A 22,146-nucleotide genomic window follows, 5' to 3' on the forward strand; every position below is an offset into this window, starting at 1 on the left:
CTCCTATTTGAAACCACTGGAGTTCTATATTTTGTTCTTCTGGTTTTCCAAAGAAATATGAATTCTTATGAAGGAAAAAGATACAATTTTTTTCTTAGAGGTGATGGATATGTTTATTATCCAGAGATATGTTGGTAAAAATAGAGTAACATATTAATGAAATAATCAATTATAATCAGTAGCTATATTGAGATTTGGGGAACTTTAAGATGCATATTTCACCGTATAGAAAATGAGCATTGTTTTATTATTATTTTTAACTTAACCACAGATGCAAATTTTCTATCACTGGTTACTAAGCAAACAAAATGATACCAACTTTGTGGTATCTATCTGTGTCAAAAAGATACAAATATTTGGGAGCGCCTGGGTGGCTCAGTCATTAAGCGTCTGCCTTTGGCTCAGGTCATGATCCTGGCATTCTGGGATCGAGCCCCGCATCGGGCTCCCTGCTCAGTGGGAAGCCTGCTTCTCCCTCTCCCACTTCCCCTGCTTGTGTTCCCTCTCTCACTGCCTCTCTCTCTGTCAAATAAATAAATAAAATATTTTTTTTAAAAAGATGCAAATATTTGATTTGATGTAAAATGTACTCTTTATTAAAGGATACTGAGTTACATGGGTCTCTTTCTAGATAGAACTCTAGATGATTTACTAAACTCTCCACTAAAAAAAAATTCAGAATAGTAGTTCCTCCCATAAAAAGCAGAACTTTTCATCATCATGAACCCTACAACTTCCTTAATTACTTTGAGAAAACATGTTTGAATAAAATTGTAGGTAAATAACATATATATCTACCATTCTGTGGCTATAAACTTACCAGGGTTGGGCTTTTCAAACCTTGCCCATTCCAAAGAAAAAACTGTCTTAAGACTGGCCCTTGGCCTGGCTCCTGGGAGATGACCTCTAAACCCTGAGAATATTCTGCCTGATAAGAATGTTTTTTTATGACTGAAGCCTTGGGCTACTCTTATTTAAGTTTGATCTGGGGTGGCTCTGAAGTCTGACTAGCTGAGGTCAGTCATGAAGATGCCTACATGACATATCCCTAATAGAAACCCTGGTCACCAAGGTTTGGAGCAAACCTCCCTGGCTGGCAACATTCACATATTTTGTTACACATCATTTCAGAAGCATTAAGCACATTCCTATCCAAAGCCACTGGAAGGGAACCCCAGAAGCTTGCCAGTGTTTTTCCCCAGACTTTGCCCCACAAGCTTTTCTCACTTTGCTGATTTTAACCTATAACCATCCCTTCCTGTAATAAACCATCACTGTGAATATAACAGCTTTTCTGAGTCCTATATGTCCTTCAATCCTCAAGCCTGAGGATGATCTTGGGGACCCTCAACATAAAACCCATTGCCAGTTTTCCAAAGAAATGTATTGATTTCATTCAGGTCCCCATTTATCTGCACTGGAATTCCTAATCAGAATTTGGACACCCACCCAGCCATTTTGCAGGCTTTTTTGATTGCTCTCCAAGCCTGCTAAAATATGTCCATATTATTCCCCTCTCTGCCATATTCCACACTTTGTGGTATGTCTGCATTCCTAAACTTGCTGGATTCCTAAACTTTCTGTCTGGATAACAGATTGTCTATCATTAAAAATAATGGGAATAAATTTGTTTCTTCAGAAGTGATCCACTAGTAATTACAAGGAAGATCATATAAATTTACAGAGAGTAAGGTTCAGCATTTTCAAGAAATATAAATCCTACCAAAAATCTTCATTAGGACTGGAATTAAAGAATTTGCCCCTTTATCGTTGACTTTAAAAGATTCTTCTCTCTCTAAATTTGAGAGTCAAGCCATCACTTCATCATGTTATTTAGGCAATATTAAGATTTTTTTTCTGAATGACTTTATGTCGACTGGATACATAGTCCTTAGGACCTACATAATCCATTCGCTCTTTTAATTTTATATAAAATGGTAGGCATTCAAATATTACTTTATTTAGATTCTATTAGTCTATTACACTAAAAATTAACCCCAAGTCTCAATGAAAATAAATCAATATTTACATTTTATTCTTCTAGTTAAATGACATTTTAAAAATCATAGGTATGTAGTTTTCAGTGATTCTTCATAATATCAATTTCTATTTTTACTGAGTTGCTGATGTTGGGTTTGTTGATTTTTCTAAACTGATTGAAAAATTACACTATCTCTCAAAGATCCTAAAAGGATTTGTCAGAAGAAACTAAGATTGAGGACCAGTAAAATGTATTTGAAACTGAATATTACATACATCATAATTTTTTTAAACATGTGTTTAAGTTTTTAAGTACAAGCAAAACAATAGAAAAGTAAAATATTCCCCTCTCTGCCAAAAATAAACGGCCTAGGGGTTGTTATTTAGATATTAATATCAATAAATAAAAGAAATAATAATTATTGAATAGTATGGGTGCATATGAACAACTTCCCTTCATCAGTCCTGTCCTTCATACATTTGTATAAAGTAAAGCCTGTAGCTATAAAGGGACAAATGATGATTATATCTGCAAGATTCTGTAAAATGGTGAGGGTGTTTCCATTTGTATAGAGAAAGAGAAAAGTCTCACAATTCAGGGACAGGAAGCTATGATTTACATAATGAACATGGCACAAAGACCTATAAAGAAGCAAGACTTAGATGGCAGGAAAATCACATTGGCTTAATTCCAAGACACCAGGCACATCCCTGGAAAATTCTGATGTGCCGGAATATAACAGTATGTACTTTTCCCAGAGCCAGAATCAGTGCAATATTTGGCTTTCCTACTTACACTTGGAACATGGGATTCTTTTTCTCAGAGCCTATCAGGGTTCCGTTTATGTTTAGCACCTGCATGCAGCCCAGGGGCTCTAAGAGGGGCTTTTTACATATAGGTATAAATTTCTTAACATACAGCCATTTTGTAACTTAAAGTTATTCAGTCTGATAATCTCCATACTCTAATATCTGATAATCATGAAGATGAAAGTGTTACACTTACATAATTGGTATAATCCCCTTTAAATGAGTTTCTACAAATTTCTCACTATTAAAGAGAGAAATTGCTCAGCAATGTCAAATACAATGATAAACATTAATCAGTAATAAAAGCCAGGCCACTATGTATCACCAGGGTCAAGAAGCCAATCTCTGAAGTGTATCCAGCTCTACCATTTACTACCTCTGTGACAGTAACTATAATAATCTCTTTAAGCACCAGCAAATTGGGGTAATAATCTGTAAATAGGGGTAATAAATTTAGCTAATACAAAACTCAGGTGAAACTGAAAAGAATACGAATGGATATAAAACACTTTCTCACAGAAAGTGCTTCAATTCAGAGCAAGTGTTCAACTAGAGTTACTGAGGTAGGACAGAGGCTATGAACATGAGAAGGTCCACACCCTTCCTTCTCCCTCTTTGCCAATCATGTGGGAAACTGCATGGGAAAAGAGAATTAAGTTAGTACATGCAAGTTCTCAAAAGAGGGCTATGGGACAAACAACTTTTCTCCCAGAACTTCCACTCTTTGAGAGAAGACAGGATCTAGTGAGCAAAACAGCAGGGATGGGTAGACACAGATGAGGGCGCCATATGGGATAAAACTGTGAGAAGTTCCCAAGAATTGGGAATGTTTGAAGATAGGAAAGGACTGGAGATAAGTATTAGTGCTGACAAAATCAGCAGATGCTTATTAACTAAAAGAAGTATGATGAAAGATTGAAATTTTTGCCTGAAGCTTATTATTTTTTTTAATGCAACACATTACAGAATTGGGTTTCTGGGGTCACAGATTACAGAGGTGTTATGCACTGAACTACATCCTTCCAAAATTCATATGTTGTAGCCCTAACTTCCAGTACTCAGGATGAGGCTGTATTTGGGTCACAAGGTCTTTAAAGAGGTGACTAAGTTAAAATAAAGCCCTTAAGGTAGGTGGTCCCTAATTCAATCTGACTGGTGTTCTTATAAGAAGAGGAAATTTGAACACATAGAACATAACAGAGATATATGAGCAAAGGAAAGACCACGTGAGGACACAGCAATAAGGCGGCCATCTGCAAGCCAAAGAGAAAGGCCTCAGAGGAAACCAAACCTGCAGACACTTTAATCTTGAACTTCTAAGAAATCCAGAACTCTAAGAAAACTTTTTTTCTATTGTTTAAGTCACCCAGTCTGTGGTATTTTATGGCAGCCCAAGTAAACTAATACAAGAGGTAAATATTTACACTAGCTATTAAGGGCAATAAAATGCTTAGAGGTTAAAGTGGTAGGAGAAGGGGTTTGCCTGAAATCAGACAGATTGAGTTTGACTTCTCAGTTCAAATTTTGGTTCCATTACTTTCAGTTTGTACAACCATAAGCAAGTTATTTACTCCCTCTCTACCTCAGTTTCTTCATTTAAAAAGGGGGGGTGCATTATAATGGTGTCTACTTCATTTGGTTGTTATCAGACTTAAAGGAGCTGAAATGATTAATACCTAAAACAGTCACTGGCATATAGTACTGATCAATGACCTTAGCTATTTTAATTAGCTATTATAATTCTTTTCAAGGGTTTTCAATCCTTCTGACCTTCAGCATTATCAAAGACTATGGCAACAATATGGAGAAAGTCTCTGGGTCAGCAGAAGCAATTTTGGCTGTGGAGCTTTCAAGGGACAGCTTACCCCAATTCACATATCTTTTTTCACTGGGGTTACAATGAGAAAGGGTCTTCTCATTTTATAATGCCCAAAAGTTGCAACTGATTGTAGGAAATATATCCAGTAAAGAAATTTGGATACAAATCAAGTTAAAGAGGTAAGAGAGAAAACTGGGGGGCGCCTGGGTGGCATAGCGGTTGAGCGTCTGCCTTCGGCTCAGGGTGTGATCCTGGCGTTATGGGATCGAGCCCCACATCAGGCTCCTCTGCTATGAGTCTGCTTCTTCCTCTCCCACTCCCCCTGCTTGTGTTCCCTCTCTCGCTGGCTGTCTCTATCTCTGTCGAATAAATAAATAAAAATCTTTAAAAAAAAAAAAAAGAGAAAACTGGTCTTTAGGTTTCTAAATTTTGACATTCTGAAATATGTTTGTTGTTTTTTTAATAACTAGTCTTTACTTTTCTATTAGTTTGCAGTTTCAGATACTATTTTAAGTGCTTTACATATGTTAACTCATTTAATCCTCCTTATAAACATGTGATAGAATTTATAAATGAGGGGCGCCTGGGTGGCACAGCGGTTAAGCGTCTGCCTTCGGCTCAGGGCGTGATCCCGTGATCCCGGCGTTGCCGGATGGAGCCCCACATCAGGCTCCTCTGCTATGAGCCTGCTTCTTCCTCTCCCACTCCCCCTGCTTGTGTTCCCTCTCTCGCTGGCTGTCTCTATCTCTGTCGAATAAATAAATAAAATCTTTAAAAAAAAATTTATAAATGAAGAGACAGAGCGAGGTGCAATAATGTGCTCAATTTAAGGAGACAGCAAGTAGCAGTCAGGATTTGAATTTTGGTGATCTATGGCCAGAGTCCATCCTCTTATTCATTCTATGTACTACCTCAAAAGTTTATTAGGCAGATAATAGGGGTTTCTTCTTAAGTAGATTTAACCCAAAATGTTCATTCACAGAATACTACAGTGCTGTCATTTATTAGGGGAAAAAATGGTGTGATTCATTCATTTGAGCATTAAACAAATATAGATGCATAATATCATAGTGGTTAAAAGCAAGATTTCTGCTTTTAGGCTTATATTCCAGATCTATATACACTTAGGGTAATTTATATATGCTCATATATCTGAAATTGTTGAGGGTTATTTTCAAGATATCATGAGGAAAGGTGACCTATAAAAAATCATATCATATACCAAGAACATTATCGTGCAGTTTTCCTAAAGCATTTATGGTAAATTGAAGTAGAAATAACACTAGAAAGGTAGGTTTGGGGTCAGCTTGCAAAGACCCTTAACTGAATTCCAAGAACTCAAGTGTGATTTTCAAAATGAGACTCATCATTGGTTCTTGAGCAGGAAGTTAAATTAATCAGTGTTCTAGAGGGAATGTGCTGAAGAAATTGAAACTGGGGCTGTGAACACAAACACTCTCACCATATTTGCAGGTATTAGACAGTAAGGACCTGAACTTGGTTTGTGATAACAGCCATGCAAAAATAGAAAGCAATGAGAAGTGTTGCAAAAGAAAAGTCAGATTTGGCCACTCATTAGAGGAAGTAGAAAAGAAAAACAAAGTAAGATTCAAAGGAGACTGAGGCTCCTGGAGTCTGAGTTCGTTGGCTCATTCAGGTGCTGTCAAGAGAAAGTGGCAGAAGAAGATCCTGGTTTAAAAAAAAAAAAAGATTAAAACTTTGATTTTATGAAATAAAACTGAAGTCTGTTTTCCATCCATATAAATCCATTCATGCTATTTCTACCTTAAGAAAGTTCTAATGATCTAAAATAACAGAGACCCAGGAGAAACACCTGTGAATTAAAGATACATAAATTCAACATTACTTGATCTTCAGTGAGCCAGGCAAACACATAAAGAGATTCTCCTTTAGGCAAACCATTTGCTAGTGACACAAATGACTATTTGACAAGGGATTAGAAAAAAGAGTCCCAAGGAAAAACTAAAATGTCAACAGAGCTTTATCCTCTTCCTTTCTGCTTTTTGTTAGGTGCCTTACAAATTGTGAGCTAACTCTGTTTTCAGAGTTTTAAAAACAGTTGCTTGATATTAGCTGTTTCTAGAGGCAGACTGCACTAGCACCACATTTTCAACTTTTGTATTTGTACAGATAATGTAATTTAGGTGACTTGGGAATTGCTCTTCAAATTAGAACTAGTTTTAAATTACCAACATCAAGTTAATGAGATTTTACTGAATTTTTAGGAATTTCAGAAACATGGAGATTTTTACAGAGGTACTGAGGATTATTTGCAAAACCTTCGGCAAAATCTCCAGAGTTGTGTTGTTTTGTTTTGTTTTTAATAAGTCATTATGCTTCTACAGAAGCCAGTGTATTCTCTGGAGTTTAACAGATGACATTCTTCACTTTGCCAACAAAGTACTCCAGGATGTACAACAGACCAATGAATTACTCCAGCAGAGCAATAAATGGGGGCCTGAAAAAGTTAATGCACTTCTTAAATGCCAAATTTTTATAAAGTGGTTTAGTTTAAAAGATACATGTCAACCTAGAGTACTATATACATTAGATTCCTTAATGACAGATATTACTTAACAATATAAAAGTAACAAAGAAAAGTAAACACACTTTGGGAAATAATTTTTTTTTAATTTTCTGGCTTCTTAGGAAAATAAAAGTCTGATAAAACCATTAAAACTTTCCACCCACCTCCTAAAATATAATTAAATGTAGAGGAATGTTGGTAATTTCTGCATTTTGGTATTTGTTTAGCCAAGTGCACACAGCAAAGACTAATTTACTTGCTTTTAGTTGCTCCAATATTATAAACAAGTGGAGATATGTATAAATACATATATACATATATAGATGCTCATATATACATATACATATCTAGTTGCTTATGTTATTTTATTATTTTACTGCACATATATACATATATTCCCATATGAAACCCTATTAATACATTTCTTTTAAATACTTAATTTTGTGCTTTCAGGGAAAATGATGCATGAGCTTAGAGGCCAGCAGATCTGAGTTCAAGAAGTGGCTCTACTACTTTCTAGTTTTGTAACTTTGGGCAAGTTACTTAGTCTAAGCCTCACTTATCTCATCTATAAAATAAACATAATAGTAAGGTTGCTATGGATACTAAATGATTATGAAATCACTTATCATTGTGCCTGGACATGGCGGCTTTGATAACAGCAACTTTATTGTTCAATTTACTCCTTTCATCAGATTGTAAGTATCTTTAAGGCAATTATTATACCAGACTATGTTTCTATAATTCTATATGTCGTCTAACACTGCATCTATCACTCCCAGCCTTTGACGACGGCCTTTCAAAGATACCCTCTCCTTTATCATCTGTGTAAGGTACTGACACATTCTACCATGCCCTAGATGGATGTCTCTGAAACTTATAAGGAAAGACAGCCTAACGTGGAGCTTTCATCAAAATTTACCTTGAAATCTGAAAACAAAAACACTGACGCAGAAGCAGAACAAATGTTTTGCCCAAATAAAAGGAAAACTTCCCAAGTTAGAGTTTCCATCCCTGTAAGGTTCTTACACACAAGCACCATACTACTGGGAGCATGTATGACCAGGGTTAGTGCTTGCATTCATCTGATAAAATAACGCTGTACTTCCATTTGTCTTGGATAGGCAGTTGTCTACCCATCTTCAGGGTTCTTCTTCTTTCCACTGGTAATGGAAAGAATTTGTCTTTCTGAGTTGGGAAGATAAGACATACACACGAGCCAGTTTACAAGTTCTCTTGGAGTCCTCTAAGACTGAATATCCTTGGTATGACTTCAATCCATTTAGAGGCTAATTCTTTGGAAGACCTTGCTTTGCTGGCTGCCTTTTCTTCTGCTTAGCATAAGCAGTCACTTCACAGTCACTCTCACTTATCTTTCAAAACCAATTTCACAGGTAACTTCCACAGGAAAATACTTCTGACATCCTAAGACTGAATCAAATTCCCTTCATTTGTCCATTACTTCAACAAATATATGAGGACCTACTATGTGCTGAGTACTGTCTTACATATGGAAATAAAGCAGTGATCACATTAACTAAAATCTCTCCTGGAGCTTACCTCCCAATGAAGGGAAAAAGAGAATACACCTAATATACCACAGGGAATAATAATAAGACATGTAAGTGAAAGTAAAACACAGGATGGCAGAAAAATAAAGCAGGCTGGGGGAGCCAGGACATTCCGACCAGTAGGGTAATTACTGTTAAATAGGAAGGTCAGGGAAAGCCTTAATGATACAATGGCATTCAGGCAGTAATTCCCAGGAAGTGAAGAAACCAACCTCTGTATATTCAGAGAAAGAATGTTCCGGATTGGAAGAACTGCAAGTGCAGAAAGCCTGAGGTGGGAACATGCTCAGTATGTGTTAAGAACAGGAAGGATGCCTTCATGCCTGGAGCTCTGTGACTGGGGCAACGTGGTGATGAGAGACAGGTAAACATGTAAGGCCTTTCACCTAATAGACCTTGAGAACTCCAGCATTTACTCAGAGTGAGTTGAGAAGCCTCTGAGGGGTTTGAGCTGAAGAGTGTCATGATGGGACTTAGGTTTAAATGAATTACTCTGATTTCTGTCTCAAGAATGGACTATAGTGGGACCAGGGGGGAAGCTGGCAGATCAGTTAAAATTTTACATGGTTCAGAGGAAAGATAATAGGGGTTCCCTATGTGTTCCTTTCTCAAGTTGACCACAAGTCCAGCCTACCATTATTCTACCCTTCTGCTTCTGTCTTGATAAAATGGTGACATCCCTAAAAGGAGAAACAGGTTTCTTATCTCTGTACCATCAACATTTTACCAAAAACGGCATATTACAATGCTCGGTAAATGTTTACTGAACGAAAAAAATCTATTAATACAGACTTTCAAAGAAAAAGAAGAGATCCAAATATCATGGCTTTTTAAATGGAAATATTTATGTAAAAAATAATCTGGGCTGATTCACTAGAGGAGAAAAGTACTAGTATTATCCTATATTTTTTGAGATATTGCTCTCCAACTCTATGCAGTAAAAATGGAAAGAAATAAAATTAGGGCTGTGAGCCAATCCCAGAAATGGCAACTAAAGCAATAAAGGTAATGGATTTTGATCAGTTCCTAAAATGAAAATCATAAATAATGTGCATGAAAAATGTAAAGTGACATTAATAAACATCTGTTTAATATTATTAAGGTCAGTGGAGAAAAAACTAATTGTAGTAAATATTTTAATTAGTGTTTTGGCAAAAAGCATTTGAAATTTGAATGATAATAAGGAAAATTTTATGAATAAAGGCAGGTTTTAATATTCCAGACCATAGTGAATCACAAAAAAAAGCATTTGCCTATGTATTAGTTTGCTACTGCTGCTGTGACAAATCCCCATAAACTTAGTGAGTTAAAACAACACAAATTTATGAGCATAATTTGTAGTTCAGAATTCTGACACAGGTCTCACTGAGCTAAAAATCAAGATGTCAGCAACGCTGCACTCCTTTCTGGAGGCTCTAGGAGATAATATGTCTCCTTGTCTTTTTCAGCTTCTAGAGAATGCCTTAAGTCATGATACATCTATATGATGGAATACCATAGAGTCCTTAAAATTAGGTTTCTGGGATTTTTAGTTATATGACAAAATATTAAAAGTGACAGGTGTTACAAGTCACATTATATATGTAATATAATTTTCAACTATACAAAAATACATGGACAAATATGCATGGACAATGCATGGACAAATAACTGAAAAAAGGTATTATATGACTGCTTCTAAATGTCATAGTTATGAGTAATATTTATTTCTTCTTTATGCTCTTTTCCTAATTTTTAAATTAACTTGTATAAATTTTACTTTTAAACTGGCATATTTTTAAAAACAGCATCATGCAATAAAATTAATAGCCCATGTCGTCATACAAATATTGCATTGTCTTCTTCTGATAGTTTCTTCTTCTCCTTTTCCTCCAATCAAGCATGGAATTAAGACTTTGTTTTAATTTAAATGAAAAAGGGCAAAAGTTGCATCATGCTCTTTTCCCTTTCATTCATAACCTAAATTCTTCAAAGTACTATAACCAATGCCATTTGGATTTCCTGATTTAAGTTTCAAAGAGATTATATTTCTACGAAATCTCCTGCCTTATTCTCCCGCTAGACGGTAGGTAACCTTTTCCGAAAAGACAGGATTTTTAATTTTCACTCTGCAAGGTATTCTCCTTTCAGATCTGTTGAAATCTTACAGCATCCTATGATTTTCTGGCACATACAAAATTGAAAAGAGGTACAAAACCATGAAGACAGTAAAAAGATCAGTAGTTGTCAGGTGGAGGAGTGGCAGGATGAAGGAGAGGATGAATAGAAAAAACACAGAGGACTTTTGGGGCAGTGTATTAGGATACATGTCATTATACAATTGTCCAAACTCAGAATGTACAACACCAAGTGAACCATAATGTAAACTAAGGACTTTAAGAGATAGTGATGTGTCGTCCTAAGTTCATCAATTGTAACAAATGTACCACTCTGGTGGGGGATGTTAATAATGGGGGAGGCTCTGCATGTGTGGGAGCAGGGGTACATGGGAAATCTCTGTAGCTTTCTCTCAATTTTAATGTGAATCTAAAACTGCTCTAAAAATATAAAATCTTTAACAACAGAAAGAACAGGTAAATTTTTTAAAAAAGGAAATATAAGTAAATACACGCCTCCTCATCCATTTAAAAAATAACAAAGCTTTGTCTTTCATCTACCAAATGTAACTACTAAAAAGGCCAACAAAACCATTTCAGCTACTTTGTTTTCATACATGTTATACATCTGTACATTTGTGTATATACATACATTACCTTCAAACAGGAAATAAATAGCCTATTATTAGAGAAATCAGCCCAGGAATCAAACATATTCTCCTCTGCCACTTGCCTTTTGCTAATCACTTTTCTCCCACTTTGAAAAGAAAAAGCATATTTGTCTGTTCATCTAGAATCTCACAATGGTACACTACACTGAAGTATACATTTCCCTGGTGCCCATCAAAGGAACAATTTGAAATATTGGTATCTGCGAAGACTTCTTAAATCAAGGCACAATATATGCATGCCATAGCTTTGTGTCCATCCTTGTATTTATTATACCTATTTCCATTAAGGGCTAAAAGTGAAATTAAGGACAGGGTAATTTGGGCCACACTGGAATCATTTGAATTTAGATAAATTCTGAATAGGGCAGCATGACTGAAGACAATTTTTGTTGCCTACTCCATCTTGTCCCTTCACTGCCTATTGACACTACCCCCGAGGGCGAGCCCTGTGGGCACACAGGCACAAAATATTAAAGGTGCAGCCACCTTGCTGGCAAATTCATGTGAAGACTCAATCCCTGCTTTACCCATCAGAATCACTTCTGGAAATCAAACGTGATGTGGTTACCATGAGAAAAATATCAATGTTTTGTAAATTTAAAAATGAAGTTAGACATTCTGTGATAGCCTGCCTTGGCTGATTTATTTGACAACGAAACTGAACTTTCCAATTAGGTTTAAGATGGGCATTTTCCATGAACCGAAAGAGTTAAGTCTACGACTAAATTTTGATGGAAATAAATATAAGATACTTTATAAGAAAAAAAGTGCTTTATAAAAAATGTGCATTAGCATAAATATATTAAAATAAATGATATTTTTATTTCACTAACCCTTTCTGAATACACTCAGTTAAGCAAGGTGCCTTTATGTGAAAAAGTAATAGAAATGACTGCCACTTGAAAAGGCCTGGGAAAGCCTTTATGTTGTTGAAAAAGTACAAGACTAATAACTAGATAATAAATTCTTTTGCAAAAGAGATGATGTCTAATTCTTTGCTTACAAGGAAATTGAAGGAGATCCTTACCAAGTTGACAATTGAAATACAATTTTAATAATATATCCCCATATGATTTTTAACATAAGATTGATAAAGAACTTAACATAGTGACAACGCTATAAAAATTTTTCCACCTACTTATTTAGGTGAAAATATTTATCAATGTTTTCAACTACAAAAAGAAAAAATAGGAATAGAAGGCGTATAAAACTTGCCTCATTCTGGTAATATATAATATGAATCCATAAAGATATACTACCTTTCATACAAAAAAAAAAAGACTTTTGTTACACAACAAAAACTGATAGAGTAAAATTCCTTTCGCAAAATTGTGGTAAGAGTCAATACATTTTACCACCCATCCTCTCGGTGCAGAAGAAACTTCCTGTATATTCCACCTGGTATGAATTTGTCCTTTCTACTTTCCTCAGTTTCTTCACTGACCAAAGCAGAAGCTGTATTTTTTTCCTCATTTAAATGACTTATGCTTCCCTCCTTTGACAGTGTCTAGAAGTAGATGTTGTTTTAAAAGCCTCTTTCATGCATTTAATTTTTTTATTTTACTTGTTATTGAGATACAACATAGACTGCATAAATCTTAAATGTACAGCTAATTAACTTTTGAAAAACATATGTCAATGGAACCTCCATCCAAATCAGAATGTAAAATACTATTTAACACCACAGAAGCCTCTTTCTTGCATCTTCCCAGTCATTGCCACCCCCCCCATACACCAAAGAGTAAGCACTGTTCTGACTTCTACTATAATGAGTTAAGTTCTGCCTACTTTTCAAACTTCATAAAACAGAATCATACAATATATACCCCTTTATGTCTGGAAATTGAAAAAGAAAAGACACAGGATGAGAGAATATATTGGCAATACACATATCTGACAAGGGACTTGTACCAGGATATTTAAATACAAATCAACAAAAAGACAGACAATCCAGTTTTAAAATGTGCAAAAGACTTGAACAAATATGTTACCAAAGAGACTAACCAAATAATATTTCATACATTTTGAGGATCTTCCTTTTAAGCCCCAAGTCTTTTGAGCTCTCAGATGCCAAAGCTTAAAGTTCCCTTATTTAAATTAACTAATCTCTTCATTCACATATCCATAAGACATTTGTTTAATATCTCCTATGTTCAAGGAACTGTGTTGTGCAATGGAAGGTAAGATAGATAAGGCTCCCAGTCTCAGGGAATGAAGGGTCCAGTTGAAATAAGTCATGGGGAAAAAATGGCCATGCTCAATATAAATAGCAATACTGGCCACAACAGAAACAAAATTATTGACTGTTCCTACTTGACATTAGGGGAAGGGTAGAGAGAATTGATTAAAGAAGAAAAGGTGATATTTGGCAGATTTAATATCTCGTGTGATTAGTGTCATACACCTGAAACAAAACTTAGACAAATACCCCCGGGAATGTCACTCCTGATGATTTTCTTTCCTGTGCTTCTCTCATCATGGAAGTCAGAGTTTGGTCCTATGAGAGGAGGTTATAAAAAGTTTTATGGCAGTAATTTGCTGGATCAGGACCAAGAACCATTCTTACTTTTAATTCTACCCTGCCCTTGGTATTCCAAAACTAGATATCTGAACTACATTCCACAAATTATTGGATTTTCTAACCCTGACTCCTGATATCCTACTAACTGCATCCTTCACATCTACCTGTAAACTTTAATCTAGCATTTTTAATGCTTAGATCACCATCCATCATCTATTTCTTTTCTCTCTTGTTTCTGTATGCCAGATCTGGAACCCTGTGCAGTCCTCAGGTTAACAGTAGCTTCACCTATATGTGTCTGTTTGTTTGTTTGTATTTTGACTTTGGAATTTTTTCCTTGGTGTTTTAAGCCCATAAGCATTTCCCCAAAACAACAAACAGACCTCTGGTCTTGCTCTTGAGTTTGGACCCCTGGTTTTCACTCAGTTCTGAACCACTTCTACTCTCTAGATTCAAGGCTTCCTCAGTCTAGCCCATCTTACAATTATAGAAGTGCCAGCCACAACAAAAGAAAAAAGAGGAAAGGAATTTTTTAATAAAAGCACACAATGGACATAACTTATTCTTTTCAAATTAGGATATAAATTTTTAAATTGTTGCATCTCTCATCAACGTGTATTTCATGAATTTCCCTTATGCTTTTGTAATACACTGAATCATAACCTAGAATAGTTTTCTCAAAATCTAGCCTATCTGCATCAGAAAATCCTAAAGGTACTTACTTTGAATAAGATTCTTAGACCCCGCTACAACCTACTGAATCAGAACCTTTGGACCTGGGGCTCCTGGGTGGCTCAGTCAGTTAAGCAGCTACCTTAGCTCAGGTCATTATCCCAGGGTCCTGGGATCAAGCCGCACACTGGGCGCCCTGCTCAGTGGAGGGCCTGCTTCTCCCTCTCCCTCTCTCTCTCTGCCACTCTCCCTGCTTGTACTCTCCTGCTCTCTGTCAAATAAATAAATAAAATCTTAAAAAAAAAAAAAAAAGAACCTGTGCACCTGAAGTTCACATACCAGATTTTTCTTTAGAAGCTCCAAAGGTGATTCTAAAAGGTGGTCCAAAGAGTCCAAAGTCTTAAAACAACTGAAATAGAACAATTCCATAACAGACTACCCACCAATTTAAGGACTTATTTTTACCCTACTCTTTGATAGGCACTATGGGAGAAATTCAATGAAACTTTCCTGAAGAGGCAGGGACTCGTCTGATACTAGGTATAAGCCCAGGATAGCTTCTTTGAGGGATGAGATCACATGCGGAGAGAATCCAGCTTTCTCTTCTAAAGCAGCTATGTGACTGGACTAGACCATCTAATCCAAGCCAAAGCCAGCTCAGATGAGAAAAACTGCCCTACCAGTGCACAGAATTATGGGGAAAAATTTTGAAGTGTAACGTTTTAAGCAACTAAATTTAAAGTGGTTTGTTATATAGCAAACACTAATAGACCCAGTAAAATTTCTTTCACAGGAACTTTGTGGTAAGGGTCAATGCATTTTACCACCCAACCTCTCAGTGCAGAAGATCCTTCCTGTATATTGAATCTGGTGTGGATTTTTCCTTACCACTTTCTTCAGTTTCTTCCATTCATTCACAAAAGTCTTGCCACTTGCTTTCTCCTTAAGAGGTTCTAACCACCTTTTAAATTTTGTTTATTGCATTTTAATTGCACTAGCCCTTCATTCACCATCAACTACATATAATGTTTTATAACAGTGTCAAAACATTCAATGAAGTTCTTTTTACAAGAGCACAAAAACTGAGAACTACCTAAATCACCAACATTAGGACAACTAGGTAAATTACGGAATTTGATGAAAAAAAAATTCAACTACTGAAAATCATGTTTTTTGAAGAATATTTAGTGACAAGGAAAATGCTTACAATGTAATAAATGAAAAGAACAGAATTTAAAACTATACATATGGCTATTCATATACCCATATATAAAAGTGAAGGACATGCACTGGGATTTTAACAGTTGTTATCTCTAGATAATGACATAACAAATGATTTTTACTGTCTTCTATACTGTTTTTCTTTATCCATCTTATATGTGAACATTTATTACTTTCACATTAAAAAGAAGCACATTTTAAAAATACATAAATGGTATTCCTTGCTTCCTGCCACAGTTCTCCAAATTAATCTGTAAAATATCTTTCCAAATTACAACAATAAAAATAAAAAATAATAAGAAAATGTAATTTTTGGTCACTAAAGCTTACATTTTGTCAAAATGGAATCTAATATTAGGGACACTATAATAGGCGAAAAAATTAAAAACCAAAAAATACAAAAGAAAGGTCTTGCTACAGCCCCAACCACTCACATTCACTGTTTTTACATGTAAATGATCACACTGTGTTTTTCTTTCTCAAAATGAAATTTTTCTATTTGATATGAAATAATGTATTAAATTTATTGGAGTTGGGAAAACTAACCTAAGCACTTGCGTAAAGCAGTACTTTGACTGCTAGAGCAGAGACACAAATTTTGTACCTCTAAGTAATAAGTTTGTTTTTCATAGGACTGTATAAGACTAGCAATTGTGAAACTACTTTATGTGTCATCTAGGATTTGGCAAATAATTAAATATGTTGTGGTATAAGAGACAGCTATCTCACTGTCAGAGCAAAGATTAATAAATAGGATAAAAGAGAAGGCTAGAATGGACCTGGTGGTTTGGATTAAAATTGGATTAATCAATATAAACTCTGTTGTTGCTATTGTTGTTTTTAATAGTTAGATCTAGAAATAGATACAAATGTGTATGATGTATGCACGCATGTGTGTGTGTGTGTGTATATATATATCTTTTCCATGTATTTATGTTCATATGGGTGTGTATGTGTGTATGCATGTGTGTGTGTCTTTCCTAGTTCTGTCCACTGAAAGTGTCTAGAAGAGGGATGCCTGGGTGGCTCAATCAGTTAAGCGACTGCCTTCTACTCGGGTCATGATCTCAGGGTCCTGGGATGAGCCCCATATCTGGCTCGCTGCTCAGCGGGGAGTGTGTTTCTCCTTCTCCCTCTGCCCCTCCCCCACCCTCCTCAGTTGTGCTCTCTGCTCTCTCTCATGCTCTCTCTCAAATAAATAAAAATCTTTAAAAAAAAAAAAAAGGTGTCTAGAAGAAATTTTACCCAATAGTAATGAACATGCTTAACACCACATTTTTTTTTTCCAAACACCATTTTCCAAAAAAAGTAACCAGGGCTGGGCTAGGGGAAATGGTATCAGAGGTTAAAGAGTGTCTTCTGACATGATGGACTGAGAAACACAAAATCATTTCTCCACTATTTTTGGCAAAAATGCATTATATCAACTTTAACAGGAGATACCATTAGACAAATTCAATTTGAAGTAGATTTATTCTACTAAATATTGGCTAGTACTCTTGCAAGATGTCAAGATCACAAATGAAAAAGTATGACTGAGAAAATGGCCCAATTAGAACAGACTAAGGTGCCATGATCAGGGTTAATTCTCAGGCTTTGACCTTTGCATTACAGTTTTGTGAGATGTTATTGTATGGTGAAGATGGGTGAAGGAACTCTTTATACATTTTTGTAAGAGTTTTTAAAGTCTGGAAATATTTGAAAATTAGAAGTTTTAAAAGAAGGATTTAATGTAAGAAAGGGAATTTTTTTAAATTTTGATATGACTAAAACTCTCATTCAAAAGTTGTTCCTAATTCTGTATTTAATTGTCATTTTATCTTTTTTAAAGACTTTCCTTATTGTAACATTAATGTCCCTATTGGCAGCAAGAAGAATCAAGAATTAAATGTTCTGCAGTAACATTTCACCCTTTCTTCTTCCAATAACTTTCTTTTCTCCTTCTAAATTTGAATTGTGTTATTCTCCCATTAAACCTGTAGGAGAAATAAACCTTATTTATTTTTCTAAAATTGTACGTATTGTACAGCTTTTTATAAACTTCCAACATCACTGAAATACTATAATAATGTGATTCTGGACACTATGGTTAAATAATTGCTACTGTCTTGATAGTTACTCAGAATAATGTAGTTAAAGCATTATTCTAAATTCCATAATTAAATAATTAGGGTTGTCTTGCTTGCATGCTATTTTCATTATCAGTTCTGTTTTTCCTTATTTTTGTCTTCCTGAAGCAATGCTGACATCTCTCTGGAATGTGCTGGCTTTTATTTAATTTTTTTTTTAATTTTTTTGAGTGGTTCCTCGAGTGGAATGACATGACAGCTTTCAAGTGATTTTCTTTTCTTTTTTCCTTTATTTTTATTTTCTCATTCCTTTTTTCGTTATTTAATTGCAGTAAAATATAAATAAGATAAAATTTATCATCTTAACCATTTTTAAGTGTGCACTTCAGCAGCATTCAGTATATTCACATTGTTGAAAAGTTCTAAAATTGTCTTTTTTTTCTTTTTACTTTTATTTATACATCCAAAAAAGATGCAAAGCAAAGATGATTTGCTTAATTTTGGAGGACTACTAAGGAGAGTGTATTCCTGGTTTCATGTACCACTTTTTCAGATATTATTTGGAATCATTCACATGAGAGATGAATAAAAGGATTAGAGCTGATTTTGATCTCAAATGATTAGAAACAAAAACCAAGAGAAGAGAAGTAGAGGGCTAAAATACAGTTATGTGCCTCCTGTATAGAACTCGTCTGTTTAATGAACTCAACTGTCCAGAATACAACTTTACCAGAAAGAGTAAGTATGTAAAGGTCTCCAAGGAAAAAAGATTGGTGTAACAAAATCCATGTTTTCACTTTTGTATACTTCAGGCACAAAAGAATTTCATGCCTCATTCAAGACTTTACTCTTATTTGGGGCACCTGGATGGCTCAGTTGGATAAGCTTTGTACTCTTGATTTAGGCTCAGGTCATGATCTCAAGGTCAGGAGATCAAGCTTCTACAGGGGCTCCACACTCAGCAGGGAGTCCGCTTTAGATTCTCTCCCTCTCCTTCTGCCCCTCCCATACTGCCCCCCACACACACTCAAGCTCTCTCTCAAAAAATAAATCTTTTTTAAAAAAGAGCTTACTCTTCCTTTAAGGACAACATAACATATTTGGTTATCTGGATCTAAAAATCACAGACTAAAAATAACAAATATGAAGTAAAAAAAAGGAACGCTTGTAGGCAATATTGGTAATATACTGAAAATACGAAATTATACATGGAAAGGAAAACCATGCAAAGCAAAAAAATGAGTGTACTGTTAAAGAATTGTTAAAGAATAAAAATATCTTTCATATCTCAAAATTCCTGGAGGCTATAATAAATTAAAAAACGTTTTAATAAATGATTCTTATAATGATATGTTCAGCATATTCTATTTTTAAATACAGGGCATGAAAATAAAATCATACTGAGTGATTTCTATGCAGCAGTATCAACAGGTTTAAGTTATAGGATCTATACTGCATTCAGATGTAAAAAGTAGAGTGGCTTTTGTTTTATTTTTGTGGTGTTTGAAATGTGAGTGCTTTACACTAATGTGGGGGAAGGGAGGCATATTGATGAAAAAAAATTGCACCAGAATCATTTTTTTTCCCAAGATATAATGTTACACAACTAGTTATTCTAGTTCTTCAATCTAAAACAAAATGCTGGAAATAAGAATTCCATTCTTTCAGGGTCCATTTTTCCATTAAAATGTTACTAAACATGTAGCATTAGAGCAAGAGGACAAAGGCAAACACTGAAAAAAAGTATGGAGAGAAACTAGACTAGAAATGCTTAAAGACATTCACTGAGAAATGACCACAGGCATTCACAGAGCAATTTATGTCTCAGAAGATGCCCAATTTGGCAACTGATAAAGGCTTAAGAGGAAACTCCCAATAAAAATTGAGACTATAAGCTCCATGAGGCAAAGAAACTTGTCTCTCTTCATCACTGTACTGCCAGTGCTTATCATGTAGAGCGAAGACTTCATATAGCAAAAAAACAGAAGCAGCAGGAGAGGTGAGGGGGAGGATCCGATTTAGTCAATAAAGTTTTCCCGAAGAGGTGACATTTAAGCTAAAATTTGAAAAATGATGCATCACATAGATTGAAAAGAGATTGAGAAGGTGATCCTCTAAAGCTGGAAGGGTACTGTCATATTAAGGAATTGAAACAAGACTGGGCTGGCCAAGACCTAATACAGAGGCCATAATACAGAGTAAGGTTTTTCCCTCAGAACACTGAGAAGCCACTGAAGGGGGTTAAAGAGGGGATTTATCTGCCCTAGTTATAGATGATATATTTGTCTTTGTTCTTAAACAAAATTAAATAAATACTGCTAACTTAAATTTTATTCGCTCTGAAATTTTCCATAGCGCACTTAAAATAAAGGTTTCACCAACCTTTATTGCTTGAACCTGTTTGCGCTAAAGTGATACTAATTTTAATGGCTGTCTTCCAAAGATCACTCCTTACTGAACTCTCATAAACTCACAACCACTTAGATCCTTACACATCCTAGCTGGGAGCTCTGTTTTTCCCATCCTCATCATGACCACGGAGATCTATAGTTCCCACTATAATATGACAAAGTGCATTAACTGTCTGCATCAAGGGGTTCCATTTGTTGTGTTGGCAGTTTTTGTTCTTCCTTTCACCTCCCTAATGAGGCCCAGTCCCACTCACTGATGTCCTATAGCAGTCAGACAAACCACCATCTCAAGTTCTGCCAGGAATCAAAAATAACATTAACTGCATTCTATACTGTCTATCTATATTTAATGATAATGGATAAGATCTCTGATGACATTTTTTCAAAATTTGTTTCTCCATTTTCCTTCATTTGGAAAAATGCCTTCCTGAGTATCTGTCTACCTAGCTTGTTTTAAGAATGTAAATGCTCATTCACCCTGTGACTCCTACATTATAACCTGTCTAAAGAAGTGCTTTAAAAGATCCTGATTTTACCACCCAGAAGGACAGTAGGCCTCATAATTGTTCAGGAGAGTTATCTATACAACCCCCACTGGGAGCCCATGCAACTAACATGATTCTGCAAATGGGCTCACAGATACCTTAGCATTTCCTCAAGGGAACAGGATTCTTTTCCCAGGGCACAGGACATTTCAGAAAAGGGATGAATGGAGACACCTTCTCCTTCAACACTCATGAGGTTGCGTAATTTATTTCTAGGACCCAATAATTCTTACCTGTGGTAGTCATGATTTCTCTAGACTTTATAGTTCCATATTTTTTCCAAAGTCACATGGAAAAGTGCCAGACCAAGATATAGGACATGACTCTTTACAACATTCCCCTGCAGACTCTTATGACCTAGCAAGACTAATTATCTGTCAAAGGACACAGAATGAGCTAATATATGCAAAAATACCCTAAAAGATACAAAGTGGTGTGCAAATGTAAGGTACTAAGACCATGACTGATTTCCTTTGTATTCCCAATAGCTAACACAGTATCTGCTGTGCTGCAGGCTCAGAGGAGATAGAAAGATGACAGACAGGTAGATAGATAGATTTTTATATGTAATATGATATATGTGGTAAATATATATATGTATACATATATTTTTATATATATATATGGAGGGAGGGCGAGAGAGAATGAATAAATCTAATTAACTGTATTTGAGTATCAACAAATTTAGGTAAATTTTGAAATTTTTCTCTCATCTTATATTTTATTGTTATCATTATGAAAGTATTTAGTATTTGTGTTTGGGGTAATCTCACCTTATCTTTTCTATGATCTCATGTTATCCAACTTTCCCCAACATACACACATATATATCCAAGGTCATCCTGGCTGGCACACGGTACCCTCCTCCCCCCAGTCCTTAGTACCTTAGCTCTGTTATCTCCAACCTTTTTCTTCCCACATTCCCATCAGCTATTAAGTGGAAGAGCAGAAATTCAAGTCCAGGGCTGTCTGTCTCCAACACTCTTTTCACTAATCTCTGCTCCTTCCCAAGGAATTTCTGGTTCTGATGACTTGATACTGATGGAAGGATTTTCCTGGAATTCCTCATATCACTCATCATGTGGTACTGCCTCTCCCTCCATAGTAAATGCAGTACTATTTAGAAGTCACTTTTATGTATCAGGATGCAAGTGGTTTGACCTTTAAGAAATTTGAGTTTGGGGTGTTGAATTAAAAATGAAGTCATCTGAA

Source organism: Ailuropoda melanoleuca, chromosome 3 (genome assembly GCF_002007445.2).
Source record: "Ailuropoda melanoleuca isolate Jingjing chromosome 3, ASM200744v2, whole genome shotgun sequence".
NCBI lineage: Eukaryota > Metazoa > Chordata > Mammalia > Carnivora > Ursidae > Ailuropoda > Ailuropoda melanoleuca.